General features: G+C 33.5%; 1 long non-coding RNA gene across 1 annotated transcript; it reads right to left on the bottom strand.

Moving 5' to 3' along the window:
- Window positions 1-156: 156 nt before the first annotated feature.
- On the bottom strand, window positions 157-1107 carry LOC138308355 (uncharacterized). Its single transcript, XR_011206120.1, has 2 exons — window positions 959-1107; window positions 157-499 (listed from the first exon to the last, which is right to left on the bottom strand). It is a non-coding gene; the product is annotated as an uncharacterized lncRNA (long non-coding RNA).
- Between the last annotated feature and the right edge of the window lie 15869 nt (window positions 1108-16976).

The raw sequence follows: 16976 nt of genomic DNA, 5'->3' as shown, positions 1-16976 counted from the left end.
GCTTTATCAAAAGGGCGTGCAACATTCTCGGAGATGTTTCCACCGAGTGACAGCTTCCTTCCGTCAGATCAAGAGTTGACATCACGAGACTGCAACTGACAACGCCGCACTATCACGTGACCGAGAAATGGACATCCAGAGACAAACACACGGAAACCACTTTCAAAGGAATTTATTTCAGAAAAATTTAATCACTGACAAAGCTCAGACATCTTGTCATCATGGCTAAGCATATAGCGGCAACGTCACATGAAATGTCACTACCTCAACACGTTCCAGTCAGCGTTAAATGGGGTCCCTGCCGCTCTACCGGCGAACACATTGCTCCTAATACCTTCCATGAGATGCAGTCGTGTTATTTTAACACCGGGAAGATTTGAAATTGCAGAAAGACTCAGCGGCACACTCAGTGGGTTTCCAGTATGATTTGCCTTGTTTGGTGTTGTAAGTGAGTGTGGTTCCTGGTGGTCCCGTGTCAGAGGTGGTGATGATGATAGTCCTAAAATTTAAAGGCAGGATAGCATTCAAATCGTTAATGGGTCAAAAACATGAACCATATTGTTGTTTTTGTTCTATTGTCAGTTGTTTCTTCAGAATTTACATAAATAACGGAATTAACGATATCATATTTTTAATGTTGCATCTCAAATAAGATTTCAACTCGGAATATACTTTACCTTAATTCTATGTAATTTTTGTTTTTTGCAAATTGTGAATACATCAAAATCGATTTATGGTATTAGGTTAATTCTTGCAGGGCATTTTTCGATCTCACATCGTCGCCTTTTACTTAAAGTAGTAGGCTTACTTAATATAGTACGCAAGCTGATTTTTACTACGCCAACCTTTCTATTCTTGTACCCAAAGCATCTTAGTTAAATGTATTTTTCATATAATAATCGCTCGGTGAATTGCATCATTTGCGAGGATTATTTGGAATTACAATGTGTAGTTGTACCATGAGTGTTTACGCAGCTCCACGTCCACAATCCAGTGATCATGATGAGGCCATCGGTTTATCACAGTGGCCACTTGGGTTCTCCTCGTTTTATCGTTTATCATAACGTATATGGGTGTGCAAACAACACACAGGTCCAAAGTCCGTGTTGGTAGGGCATCACGGACATAATATGTTACTGTAGTTGAACCTATGATTACTGTCAACATGAATATATAGGTGAGAACGAAATTTTCGCTAATTTCGCGAGCGCGTTGTTCATAAAAAATCAGATATCGCAAAATGAAATACTCGCGAATATATCCACGTTTTTAGTATGTCAAATACATATTTACTGTTCTGGATTTGATTTGATTGCGGAATTACCTTTTTCGAAGAAGTGTAATTATGTATTACTGCAACTGTTGCGATATCATCCATGGTGGTCCCGTTAGGAAAAGTTGGGTTGGTTAATTTGTGTTTAACATCCTATCAATAGCTGAGGTCATTTGAGGACGGACTCCCTTGTATGCCATGTATTGTGTGTGGGTGGTTGTGTGTTTTTGGGAGGCTGCAGTATATTCATTTTGTGTTTTATTGCGATAGCTGAAACCCATTCATGCTTTCTCACTGAAATATACCAGTTATGAAATATCAGCCCCTTAGTATGAAAAATCTATGTATGTCATGGATGGGCGTGACTAGAAGCTAGATTAACGTGAATATCCTGAATGAATGCCAAGAAAAAAATACCCAATTAATCAAATATAACTGCACATTAATAGTAATGCCTGTTATGGATGCATATCTAATCTACGAAGTTTTTGTTTGGAAATCCGAAAGAAAAAAACATCTTCTTACACATGTATGATTTTCAAATATATATTTCAACGACTGAAATACACAATGCAATAGATGAACCGTATTGTTAATAATTGTAGTAAAACGACGATAACTGTGTGCATTTTCTAACGACACGTTGTCACCTTACTCGTGTTATTTATTACACGCGTAGGCAGCTTTTGTTTCGTGAGTTAAGTATTCCGTAACTTAAATATGTAGATAAGTTCATTGCATAAGACATATTAGTTCGCACTATTTCATTACGTAGAAAGTATTTTTTTTCAATTATCTAAAGTTATGGAAAGAAGTATAACATTTCTACATTATTAACTTGTAATTTTTAACATATACTGATTCTGATGGGTGACCATTACAGAATCTGACCCCCCCCCCCCCCCCCCCCCCCCCCCCCCCTCCCTCAATCATACTACTGCATTCGACCCTCAAAAATCCTAAAGTAAATACTAATTTACATTCCCAAAAGTGGTACAACACTGTGTATAGCATCTTTCAGACAGGATTTTGATTTTGAAGATATTTCCATTACCATTTCAACAGGTGTTTTTTAATTACTAGTACTATTTTGTTCGCCGGTCGGAAAATTGAGGGTTAAAACCTCTGAGTAAAAAAAAAACAATGAACAAACGAGTAAAACTAATAAGTCGTCCAACTTCGTTTTTGAGAACTATAAGACTCCACGAATACAGTAACTTATGGAAATAACTCACCGATTGTACATCAAGGATTTTTTAATCTTTAATAACTAATTCTAAGATCTAACAGTATCAGCCATACTTAATATTTTATATCCTTTTGTGGATTTATGTAATTGTTTCATTGTTATGACAGTAATGTAATAAAACGTTGTATTTCGATATTATCTGTCATTATGCTCACATAATACACATATTTGTGGTATTTGTCATACGAAGTCTGAACCACAGATCAATGACATTTATATAAGACACATATCACATCAGATCGTTCTATTTTAAGTTATCATCGCTGACCTGAACGAGATATACTGAGATCCCATGCGCATAAGAACAACAGGTACATCACGTAGATCTCGATCACACTAACAGCAAATAAATAATATTTATATGCAAATCTAGATAAAAGATATTCATGCATAAATCATAATGTTTATTAGTACATATATATGTATATCATTTTTCTTAGATATTGTTTTGTGTTGTCTTTGAAGACATTCTGTGGGATTTGTATCATTTTCAAAAGACATAATTGCTTAAGTTTTTATTTTCGATTCTTTATGTTCTTGAATAAATAACTGTCTCTCAGAATGCATACAACGTAGATAAATAAACATAGACATTTATTTTGTAAGATGTCTTTATTATGATCTTTCGTAATCAAAAGAATGACAGCCACCTGTAACATACACATATAATTATTAGTTAATGTACATGTATATATTAATTCATTTCGACGAATAGGGGGTATTGGAGGAATCCGGGTTCGAGTTAGAGGAGTTTTACTGTATATATTGATTCATAAAATGATCGTATTGCGTATTCCTACCTATAGTTATTTTGCCGATGCATGTGGTTAAATTTCATTATCAAAAGACGATATCTCCTTAATAATTAGAGATATGATTATATGTAAACACATTCAAGCAAAAATCAAATCGGTCTTGCTGTACATCTCTTTTAAACTGATTTTAAAAATGCAAAATGATCGTCATACACACAGATAACATCAATACGTAAAATATGATATTATTTCTATCAAAAATTTTCAAAGTGAGGAAGACTTTAGTGTATAGACTGTATCATTTATGCATTATTTTCAATATCACTGCTAACGTATACATCAATGTTATCATTATCACTGACCAAATACGAAATAAAACATTTAACTGTATGACACAAAATAAAAAGCAAATTACACAAAAAAAAAAATTGAAAAAAAAAAAATATGGATTCCACAATGAATATAACTTAAATTAAATAGTTTCGGAAATATAATTAATAAGCCATCTATCATGATATTGTTCTCATTTTGTGATAAAACACTGCAGACCAATGGTGATAAATGATGAAAGACGACTATTAAGTCCCGCACCAAACAGGAAGTAAGCTTTGCTGCGTGACTGTTATTTCAATTTCGTCGTCCGGTGATGAATCCGCCAGGTCCAATGGATAGCTCATCCACACATGGTACCGCTCTCGTCCTAAAGCTATTGTGGTATATGCATTATAGTTTCACAGAAAAAAGGAAACTGGGCTCATCAAAGGGAATTTAGATGACAGAAAATGTGATTTATCGGCCAATGAATTTCGTTCTAGTGTTTATTCTCTGTATCATATTAATAATTCATCTAATCTCTAAACTGTTATTTTTGCCGTTTTTTTAATCCTCTTTTTTGTTATTCAACTCTTATGAGATGCTTAATGTTTTTGTTCCACAGTATAAAACTGTATGATTGAGGTAGTTTCATTTCAATTTCTGAAAATGATGCTCAGATTGCATTTTCCATTAACTGATTATATTGTGTAATTTTCCGGATTGAAATATTAGCTTATACTGATATTATGTGTATTGAATGTGCCGATCATGGTATTTCTGTTTCTCTTTCAATAGTGTATCATTTTTTTGTATTAGCTAACCTTAACAATTACACAGCACCAAACTGGATCATCGATTATGATACGATTATTGGTAGCTTTCCACTATTATTTGAAAGCGGAAAAACACGAAATAACTTTTTTCTGTCTATTAGTATTGCTCAATGCTTGAAAGAATAGTATCCATTTTTATAAACCATTGTCTTGAATTGTTACCTACATTTTAAATTTTAGGATGCTGGGTCAGATAATTAGTCATTGTTTGACTTACATCTGCGATACAGGCATGAAAGCACAGTTAAACGCAATGTCATACCCTGATAATATATTTTGGAAAAACTATAAACTACGGCAAGTTTATCATCATTATTTATTCTTCATCATTCTGGGGCTTATACCTTATTTCGGCCCTAAATGACCTTAGTCGATGGGCCGTAAAACTCAAACAAATACACCTTATATAAATTATGCATCTCTGGGAACACAGAATTACTTGAAATAACATCGGAGTGGCCATTGTACTGTATATATCATTTTATTCACAGAACATATTGGTTTTCTATTTTGCATATTTTACAGTATCTTGCAGTAAGGTAACACTACAATGTACTACATGTTAACACAATCCAAATACTGTATAGCCGGCTCTTTTCGCGGCTGAAAAATTTCGCGATTTTAATTAAAAATGAGAAAATCACATTTTAGTGGTTTTACATTTTCGCGATCTGGTCTGAAGGGAATATGTTATTAAACCATTGATCAATATATATATATATATTACGAATAAAATTTTCGGGATCATAGCAATGTCCCGCGAAATCATGAACATATCCCCGCGAAAACAACCGGTTATACGGTAACCTGTGATCACTAAGCATGAGACGGGATAGAAACAGTCATAATAAATGATTAGAATGTAGGGAAATTAACAGCAAAGCTAAAACTATTAAGATGAGAAGACGATTGCATTGTCTAGTCCGAAAAGTTCCATCTAATTCTCTACCACATATTCGTGCTTTGGTTTAAAACCAAGTTCACATTAATAAATAGATCATTCAACAGCTCTGTAGCTTCAGACATTTGTATTGCACATGATCAGATATTGATTACCATTTTTTAAATGTAACATTTCCCGGATTTTACAAGATTGAATTTGACGTCATTAATGAAGAAAACACTAACAAACTGGTGCTTACGCGTGCAATTAAAAGTTACGTATTTCATGAACGATACAACCTTGTGAAAAATCAGCGTGCATATATTAATAGTAGATCTTTAATTGTTTGATGGAGCCGAGATTAGTAGCATGCGATAAGCATAAAAATGAACAATGAAGTCGATGCGAAAATGTATTCTCAAAAACGTGTTGTCAGGTTTCACAACTTTCACGTGTTGTTTATTTATACGTTTCACATGTTGTTCATACTTTCACATATTTTGTAAATAATTGCTTCCTTTTTTAAATTTGATGATGTGTTATTTTATCACATATGGGATATTGAAACAGTACGAAAATATAAATCGCACTGCTCATTTATCAGAAACATCAATTGAAAATAAAACTAGGATAATTAAACCATCCTGCCTTAATTATGGGTATTGTTATCCTCTTCCATTGTTTTCTGTCTAATAAACGGTGTGTTGCTTTATTCCGGAATAATATTCACGAAACGAATGGGATGCTTTTTTCCATAGAAAATAACAGAAGGTTGAAATAAGGAGAATAATCGCGTTATCCGGAACAGATAACAATTGTGGAATATTGTTAACTATTCGTGGCAAAGCCGATTTATCGCAACCTTTCTATCGTCGTTCAGATGAGAATAATTTAGTTAATTAATACTGGTGGCACATTTACCTGAAAGCATTGTCGCCAAACACAATGTCCATTATTCATCGTTGATGAGAATTGTTCGAAATAGTACAAAAAGTCATTAGATTGTAACACGCAAACTGTTTAATGTCGGAAAGATATTGTCAATCATTTTTGTATCGATACGTAAACTGATAATCAAAGGCTAGGGAGCAACCAAGTATAATATATAATGTTGTAGTTATATTATTTAATTGATTACTTAATCAATTGGATCAACATTAAATATTGATGTGATGTGATGGAAAGTTAATTTGCTTCCATGGCAGTGAGTATCGGATAAGGATGGAAAATATGAAGGTGTTCGCAGACATTTATACTGCGTATACACTTTTATTGGCAGTGGATATCATGAAGAAAACGACACAACGAACGGAAAATGGTATAGAATAAAAAAGTTTATCATAGCATAAAATAATAAATTATTCATATCAATGCAATACGAGAGTCCTATTTCCTTACCACTTGTTTAAACAATAAAGGTCACAATGTGTAAAGAATACTCAAGTCTGAAAATTGATTTGATAAATGCTCCGATATATGAAATATCAATCGTTTTCACCAACGAAGAATGAAAAAAAAATTCAGTAGAGGAAAAACCAACACTATCACCATTTACAATGATTCCGTTATATCAAACTCCCATGGTGATATGCATCTTGGGTAAATATTATTAAGCGTTTACTACTTGAACCGCTTTTGGCATAAGCTGCCGTTGGCATTTCAGTGTCAAAACAAAGCGAGAAAACTCACACTGTCGGAAACATCCCTTTTGACACGTGACTGTTTATTATTGGGTCACCTGACACCAAGGTGAAGGTCACATTGCCCCTCGTGCTCTAGCCCCCTCTCTCATATGATTCGATAAAGATTTCTGTTCGCATCGATTCACCCGCTTTTCTTTTTATGAAATCATCTGTATAACAATGTCTGTTTAACAATAAAAGAATATGACAATGAATTAGAGTAAAAAATGATAGTAATGCTTCCAGAATGAAAAAAGTTTTGACCCACATGAAAACCAGTCAAACGTGACATAAAAAAATCTTTATTACCCAGTGGTCTTAAAATACAGGTCAAATATTGTAGAAATGTTTCATTTAAAGCCACTGCAGAGTAACCGTGTTAAGCAGGTGTTTTTTATACACAGGTGGTCTTTAAAGCAGGTTTTACTGTATATGTGTAAATAAGGGCACTAAAACGTTAAACTTTTGTATAATTTGATACCCGATTCATTACAATAATTTATGACATAAAATGTAAATCACATAACCATGAAATATGTCAAAATTACTCAAGCAACAAAATTATGTCAAGCATTAAAAATTTTGATAAGTTATATTATCACAATAAAAGATTTGGGAATTTAACAACTGGAGAACCAGTCACATCGTGGGCGCTTTACGGCTGAACATTTTTATTTCAAAGTTGTTAACACGCTGGAAAAAACTGCTAAATACCATGTAAATTTCAATCCCTTTTAATTCATTAGCCGCATTGTTAAATCTCAGTTCATCACCTTTTCCTTACAACATGTGAAAAGTTTTACATGAACAATCACAAAGCAAAATCGCAATAATAAATATGAAATTAAAAGATTTTTTCAATGACTATAAACTTATTCCATGTGAAATAAAACAACCACTTTTCCCATGAAAATGCACATGCAGTATGATATATACAAGAATGTATATCGTTATATACAAAGACTTTTGGTTTTAATTAGAAGACAGATCCCTTCACACTTGACAGAAGTAAGCATTTCCACATGAAAGCTTGTACATCAAGTGTTCACATCGGTGGTACCTCTTCTGGCGTGCATCGTGTTACAACCTGTATCATCCACACTTAATACAGTGGCTGAGTATAAATAAACTCTGGGCTTGTATGATCTCATTATCGGTCGATTGGACGTTTATTTGATTCCGAAGCAGATTTTTCGCGCCCGCTTATCCGAGATTGGATTATCTTTCTTCACTGGGCTTGCGATGTTTGTTTACAATCACGTCACGGAAAAGCGCGCTGTGATTGACGGCCTGACGAGAGCCGATGTCAATTTCACTTGCACGTTGAGGGAGCGTTCCGTAAATAATCCTATCTTCACTGCGCGACCACCCTGTGTTCAATAGCAGACACTCACTCAGTTGAAACACTTCCATTCATATTTTTGTTTGAAAAAAAACTCGGAACTGTGTACTATCACGAATGGCTTTTTCATGTATAGTATTTCACAACGAGGAGATTATGTGTAGTAGAATTAAAACGGTTTCTGCAGTTCGCTAAGATGATCTCTATTAAAAGAAGTGAATTCTTACTTTTTAATCTAGTACTGTGGTTAATCAAGACAGCACAACAACGTCGACCTATTTTAATTGATAATAGAAGTATGAAAGGAAAAACTTAAAAAAAAAATTGTGTCATATCGATAATACCTTTTTGCCTTTTGTTGTTGGTTACACTGATTTCTAATAACAGTGATATCAAATGACTATTCATTAGGTAACGATGAATATTCAATTGTTGAGATATCCCTTTTACACAATTGCTTGATTACATCAATTATTGAATATAAAATGATTGAATGTTGAATTGTTTTGTAATTAAACTCATATGTTTTATTGAAGAATGTAGACATTGTTTAGAAATAACACACCTAATGCATTGTTGAATTTAATTATTATTCAAATACTGATGTTGAACCGATCATGTATTCATGAATATTGGATTGATCAAGGATGTCATATTGGATATTTCAGACACTACGTTATAATAGATATCATAATGATTGATAGGTTATGTTTATTCTTTATTGCTATTTTAAGATAAATGCTGACCTGCAAATATATCATTGTGATTTATAGTTATTATTTGATTTGTTCAGTTAGTGAATTCATCAGTTTTGTTATCCTGAGCCGTTAAATTATAGCATTCAATTTATATTGATCATATATAGGTTGTTGAATAGGGCTATTTAATTTTGAATATTATAAAACCTAATACATTGTAGCAATGTCTAGTTATGCATCCTTATTCAATGGTGGCGGTTTAAGAAGTGCACCCCATACCATAGTATGCACTGATGTTCCCTTTTAAATAAACATAATACATTTTGTGATGTTTACTTACATGTTCTATAAGTATTTATATATTCTATGTCAAAATTATCTATTTATTTTTATGTCCAATATCGATGAATTATTTGCCTTTTTTTGTTTGACAGTCTCTGGCTTTCTATAAAAAATATAATTTTCGATATCATATTTAATTTCTCACACCTATCGTTAAATGGGAGAACACGTGTATGATGACCCATGCAAAGTATAATACATTATCTGTGTAGACATACCTGGGTGTCTAAGTCTCTCTCTCTCACCTGGGCGTATCCCCAGGTAAAATCGTTTAAAGTAGATATGCCATTCAATCCATTTACCTCGACTAGGAGGCGGGTTAGGCACCTGTTCTGTACTTTGAAATTTGACATATCATAATTTGTTCTCACAAACATGTGTCTTTTGTATTCATCAATATTTGTAAAGAGAAAGTATTGCTGTACAGTACATTTCTTGACATAAGAAACATTGTAGACTTCTTCAATCTCGATGGTAAAGATGAGAAAATAATTATACATTATTTATCTATTTGGTAACATTTTAATGTAATTGTCTAAAATCACAATTTTAAGTAAAAAATCAAACCTTGAGGTATCCATTTTTATTTTGTCCCCAACTTTTGTATATATTTCATTTTATCTTTTAACTATCACAGAAAAAAATCAATTATCATAGTGTACTATTTGGGTGACAAATGGTTTAAATTCGATCCCCACATCGGTTAGGGATAACGTTTCTGGAGAGACAGTCTGGGTCATCCGATGTATTGGGAGATTGATTCATCTGGTGAACATTTTGACATATAACTATCCCTATAATTAAATTTGTCTCTCCAGCAAAAAAAGATGTCAGTTTCTTCTAATCACCTGCGCCTAAAGAATACGCTTTTGTAGGGGAGTACAAAACGGTTGAAATCACTACATATTTTTCACCGGAGTCATACAAATGGCGAAATAGATTTGTTCCTCCCTCTGTCCAATAGACAATATGCATTGGTCACCTTACCCCTTAAGGCAAATTGGGGACTAACTTGAGTCATCATCTTTCAAATCCGCTCCATTGTTAAGATCAATCATACATTTGACCTGGCCAGCCCCTTTACTTGTGGTCAGAACTAGAAATTATCCTGACTGATGGGCCACAGAAGAATGAAAGGTTTATCTACCTCTATATTATACAGTCACAGGAACATGTATCTCTGTTTAGAAATGTTTCAAATCAATATATCCATTTAAAATAATGTTACAAAATATACGCCAAACATACTATATTACTTCCGATTCCTTATTTTCGTAAGGAATTCATTATCAATACACTTTCAAAAGATTTATTTCAGATTTTATTTACATCTATTAGCGGTTATGGTTATTAAAAAGCAAGACAGAAGTTTGGTGATCAAGAAAATCCAGATTTCCAAAAGATAAATCGCCGACCCATTGCAGGTACCTGACTTCAACTAGGAAGAGAACGGTATTTCTAATCCCTTAATACATAATGCGGAAGCGGAGAGCCTATTCACCGTCCGTTCCCAATTTCAAAATCTATAAGTTAGTGAAAGATTTAAGATTATCATTCTATCAGTCTATCAAAGTAATTAAGTTCCGAGGGGAGGATGCATACTAAATATTCATCTTAATTAAAAAAAGAAAAATTCACACACACACACACACACACACACAAAAAAAAAAAAAAAATGCTTCAGGAATATACATATTTGACCCAGTTATTTTATTAGTTTGCCGGCAGATTGTTGCGGCAATATTAATGCTCCGTAAAATCTCGAAAATAAACGACTACATTGTAATAACTTTATCAAACTTCAATGAAGTGTATTCTGTGTTTATCTTGTATCATCTACCCGTGCGCTGTCTGGGAATACTGCAGTCGTCAACCATGCAAACTATATAGGATGTTCTTCCATGACCGAATAATGTCTCCTTTATGCTCTGACAAATTGATGTCGAATATTGAAATCAAACTTCGTCTTATTGCCATGCTTGTATTACAAGCGAAGTCTGTTCAGGTTTCCAAGGGTACAAAAGAAGTACAAATCTGCTCGACTACCTTGCACTGGCGAACAAGGACCTTTCGCGTCCAACCTGACCTTTAATCCGGCCGGGTGTTTTGTCCTGTCCATGTTCAGCGCGTCTGTCATGTTCTGCGGGCAGTTCTAGGATCACACTAGTCACAAAACAGGGTTCATCACATGATGGACGCACTAATGACGTCCCTCAGTCCCTCCTATTAATAGAATGACACTTCTATTAGGTTAATCTTTTACCAAGAATACATATCGAACAACCGCCCGAATATGCCGGGTTATGAATAGGCAGGTTTTCGGGACAATGTTGTTTATGCCACGGCGGGGCGTATGGGAGATTTTTCACCATTATCTCTCACTATACTGTCGTAAACTTTGTCATTTTACGCTACTGTACTTGCCCTTTCATACAATTTTCTTTAAATTAGATTTCGTATAAAAGGTCCTTTAAATTCAGTCTTAACAAATCTATTTAAATCCGCTTACATGTAACATTAAAAGCCTTGTTAGCTAAAGGATGAAAACAAATTTCTCTACATTTGTCATCTATGTGAAACAATGGCAACAGTTTTAACCGCGTCAAGGAAAATCATAAATTATTATATAGATGAGAAATAACGATTATTTGGTAAATGTTGTTTATATATCGAATATAATTTGGTTATGAAATATATTTAGGATGATCTAAGTATCTGTAAGACTACTTTAGAACAAGTAGCAGTAACTCTCCCTATGTTCTGACATTAAGCTGAGGGTTTATAAAGATAACAAGGTGTCAGTGTATGAGTGAAATACTAAGATTTAACAGGAAAGGATTGATGATAGTGGTTTCATTCATAAACAAATGTCACTGTGGATAGTTATTAAGACACTTTTTCAAACAAAAAGGTTTATATTCAAAGTTTTAGGTATATATGCCCTATATTAGGTATCTAGATCTCTTTACTCTCTATACTTGCAAAGAAATATTTTCATTTTGATATTATGTATTTCATTAAACTCTGCTACTTCCCTTTAAAGATGCTCCACCGCTGACGAATGGTATTCTTTCACTATTAAAAACAGGAGCAGACGATTTAGTATTTTTCTTCACTTACAAAAGTTACTTAATTTACACCATTACCGCCATTGAAAAGTTTGAGCTTCTAATTTTACATCAGGTTGAAAATATAAAAAAAAAATTAATTGCATCCCGAAAAAAATCCGTGGCACTATGTCTTATATGGAATGAAGTACGGATTGTTCATGCACCAAAGGCAAAACAATTTATTTTATGTTACTTTTGTGTTAATTAGGCCCATACATATACATGATTAAACATAATTATTGTTCAAATGATAAATATCATTTATGCTCTGTCGGCGATGGAGCATCTTTAACAAATTGTTTTGTTATATATTAGTAACTAATAATAACATGATAAAGAAGCTTATGATAATTTCATCATGTTAATCCTCATATTCAAATCATGCAGCAGATTGTGCTCACCCACAACGAAAGCAGAGATCATGATGAGGATCAAGTTTTATCACAATAAATATACAGGTTATTGTAATCCGTTTCGGAAATGTTATGATTTTATCCGTGTAAAATTATTAACCGCATTTTACTTTTAGACAGTCCTAAATCCCTTGTTTCCAATAATCCGATGTGACCTAGAAAGGTTTCCTGTTTCTTGTTTTGCAGATGCCGTGAAAGCCGATTATTTAAGATATCCCAACATATTTCCATAAGCTCCCCAAATCGCTAATGGGGCAGTTGTCAATTACTGAACGCTGTTCGGTTGTTTTTCTCCGGGTATTCAGTTTTCCTCCACCACCCCTACACGGCACATCCTTAAATGACCCTGTTTGTTTTACATGCTGTAAAAATAACCAAACCAAACTTTTCCTTGCACAGTCATTTACAGTAAGATAACACTATGTTGTTAGTTAGTATAATATGATCTACTATGGTGTTCTGTTCGAGGTCTTTGGCAATGCTTTCATAAAATACAATAATGCTGGTACCAGCTCAACTATACTAAGCTGACACAATCTAAGCGATTGTTAAACGTATACATATTCACAAGTACAATAAGACCTACACGTATTTTGCAAACAGAAAAAAACATTTGCACGATCAAAGCTTTCCAAGAGTTTGTTGACGAGCTCACAATAGAATGTGGCTGAACTACATGCAACAATGAACTTCATTGTGTGTTTTCCTCAGTTCACTTACTTGTACTGAATAAATTGTTGATTCCACTATAGCTTATATTTGAAAAAGCGTATAATATGTCTTTCAAATTGAAAACTTGTTTTCAATGAAAATAGTATGGCACTATTTTGATCGCTTATGAAGTTGCTTGCAAAGAATGTTTTACTAATAACGACTGCGAGTCATCGACGTTAAAATGACGTCATCATTGTATTGTTATTCACGTGTTTTATTTAATGTCAAATGAAGTTTCTCCCTCGTTCAAAGTCAGGAATCACACAAGATGAATTTGAGCTTCACTTCAATATATATCATTAAACACACGCAATCAATCGATTTAACTAAAACAGACGTTTAAGAACGTAATCATAGCAACAATATTGTAAATACAAAATTATGTGTACTAAACAAAAAGGAAACGTTTTCAATCTTCAACCATAGCATATACTACGGAACTTGAAATATTCATGGGTACTGAGTTCTATCGGTTTTCTTTTCTCAATAGAAATAGTCGTAGTTTGATGCTGTCACAGCGCTTTTAATCACGTATAAAATGTATTTTCGTGGTTTATGAGCATTTATGAAAACAACCAACGAATAACAACGAATAGTTCATGCTTTTTTTCAGTATCTCATGCAATTGAACAAAAAGTTGAACTGTAAACCAACGCATTTTTGAGTTTTTTCACGCATTTTGCGGGCAATAAGAAATCGTGAAAATAAATATCAGCGAAACTGTATCAAATAGGGGTAAAGTAGGACTCCAGAAGTCTGGATCCCGCCGAAAATTAATCTCCTCGAAAACGTCTTTACGTATAAAAACGTCACCACAAAAGCAAGTTGCTTTACAGTATCCTTGAGATGTTTTTCACTCTCTATTTTATTTCAGTTATTTACTTTTTGTTCGAATCGAATTGAAAGTAATTTATAATTATCTATTTTTATTTTATGATATAAACTTATGATACTTATATGTAGATTATATTATAAGGATGATGATTTGGCCATGTCACCGCCAACTGTGAGACCAAACCAGCTTTAAAGTGATACCGGAGTAACGCGGTCCTTGTAATTGTAGTCGATGCTGATTACTAGCTGTATTAAATACTTAATTATGTTGTTATTGGTGACGTCACCAAATAAATCAATAGAGAACAATGGATATTACCATGATTTATGGATACATCTTTTACAGATTACAGCGTGAACTTAACTTAATTAAACAATATAGATCAATAATACTGATTATTTTTCGGAAAACGTATCCATATTTATTGACTCATTATGTCTTATTCCAATGATTTGTATATTAATTGAACTATGATATTCATTCGATAATATTTTTGTTCGTATTTGTTTTGCTGCTACCGCCTTTCCCTGTGGAACAATTATTATATTTCTATGAACTTTGATCCTGTCGTTTGCATTAATATTTGAAATGCGTCGTATTTTCTGATAAAAGCAGCAATATGAATATATTGTCGATTACCTTCGGATTTGAGCCAACAGTAATTGTCTCATACTGCAAAGCAACTCGTTTTCTTGGAAACGTTCGCGATCTCAGGCCTAACTATTTTTGACAGTGATTTAAATTCGCGATTAAGTCGTACATGGTTCCAGTGTGCATCATCCTCAATATTCCAGGGGTTTCTATCACTGTCGTCATATGCACCCCTAGAATATATCATAGCATGTGTGGATTTGAAGTTGGGAATCGCTTTTTCTTTACTATTCAAAAGTAATGCCGGTGTATAATTTGTCAGTGTTTTCTCCTGAACTGCCTTCAGTTATACTATGAGACAGTCTAGGGTGGATATATCTACAGTGATAGTAACCACTGGAGTATCAAGGATGGATGTGTGTATGCTTTATTACTTTTGTCAATTTCTATTTGCCAGTTAAATATAAGATTTTTAATCGGACGTAAAAAGGTTCAGGATTACCATATAGTTAAAAATATGTAGTGATATCTGGAATTACAAAACTATTCGTGTATTGGCGTTCAAATCGTTTCAAAACATTGTGTAGATTCATTGTATGAAATGACAATAAACATCTAGCCGAATTTCACTCTTGCTTTATGGTTTTAGAGACGGTGGTTGTGTTTTTGTGTGCTTCTTCTTCAGAACACATCTATTTTCTGTAAAATGGTGTTATCTTACTGAAACAGATATGCCGCAGAACGTGTGTTTTGTATCTTTACACACTAGCTAGCCATCGTGCTTGGGACTGGTTTCTTGTTGAAAGGAAATATTTGAATCAGTCAAAATATAACTTAGAATAAGTTGGTCGTAGAGCATATCTAAACATTTGCAAAAGTATTCCTACTTATTTATGTTTTACCGCTTTGAAGTGCGATTCCTTCCCTTTTTAACCCTTATGTTATAACAAAGGAAAACCGATCTTTATCATTAGTCAGAAATATTGGGGACGCCCGAAAATGATCATATGAAGTAGGGGGTCGTTTTATCTAAAGGTTGGCACTAGGCTAGTCTTACTTTATATCAATAAGATAAACTTACGCAAATATGTACAAATAATGAACATATTAAAACAATAGCAAGCAACTAGGCGCCTCTTCCTTTAGTTTGACTTATGAGATTTATGTCCTATTAACAGCCATGGTCATTTAAGCTTCTAGAAATATTAAACTAATTCATAAGTTGTAACGTTTCAAGTAAAACTAATGATATCGTATGTTTTCAAAAACCCTGCTCCGAGTATTGATACAATTAATGTTATCATATTTTCTCTTCGAATGTTATTATATAATACCACCATACAATACATTGTATACCAATAATGATTTCTACTCACTCAACGTAATCTTAGAGCTTCTCAACAAACGCCATGAAGTTTTTAACCTTATTGTTAATGTATTTTTACATTAATATCTGTATCTTTTATTGAAATGAATGGAAATCTTGGTTATTATAACTGTCATTCACACACATTGCGTAATTGATTTGCACAGCTTCAACTCAACACCTCTAATTTATAAAGGACTTTTTTACGAAATCTATCACATATTCGTTTAAATCAGACAGTAACATCACATTTAAAGTGTGAATAATTGCTCCACGGGAAGTTATTTGTACGAGTTAAACGTTATATTTTACCCCATAATTTCTGTATAGTGAATAGCAATGCTTATGAGAGTAATTCAAAAGAAGGGGGTGACTTTATAAGAAAGCATGTTGATCTGTGCTATCCTCCCATAAAGCTCCTAGCTATGTCCTCTGCACCTGCGCTATATAAACAAAATTCACACTCCCCATGAATTTATATAACGGAAATTCAGACCCTATAATTAGTCATTAGACCTGTAGCATTCAACACGGATTGTTGGACCCAACATGAAGATTCGTAAAACTAACCGTAC

Source organism: Argopecten irradians, chromosome 14, assembly GCF_041381155.1.
Source record: "Argopecten irradians isolate NY chromosome 14, Ai_NY, whole genome shotgun sequence".
NCBI lineage: Eukaryota > Metazoa > Mollusca > Bivalvia > Pectinida > Pectinidae > Argopecten > Argopecten irradians.
The sequence above is the reverse complement of the archived record's forward strand: the minus strand, read 5'-3'. Positions and strand labels throughout refer to the sequence as shown.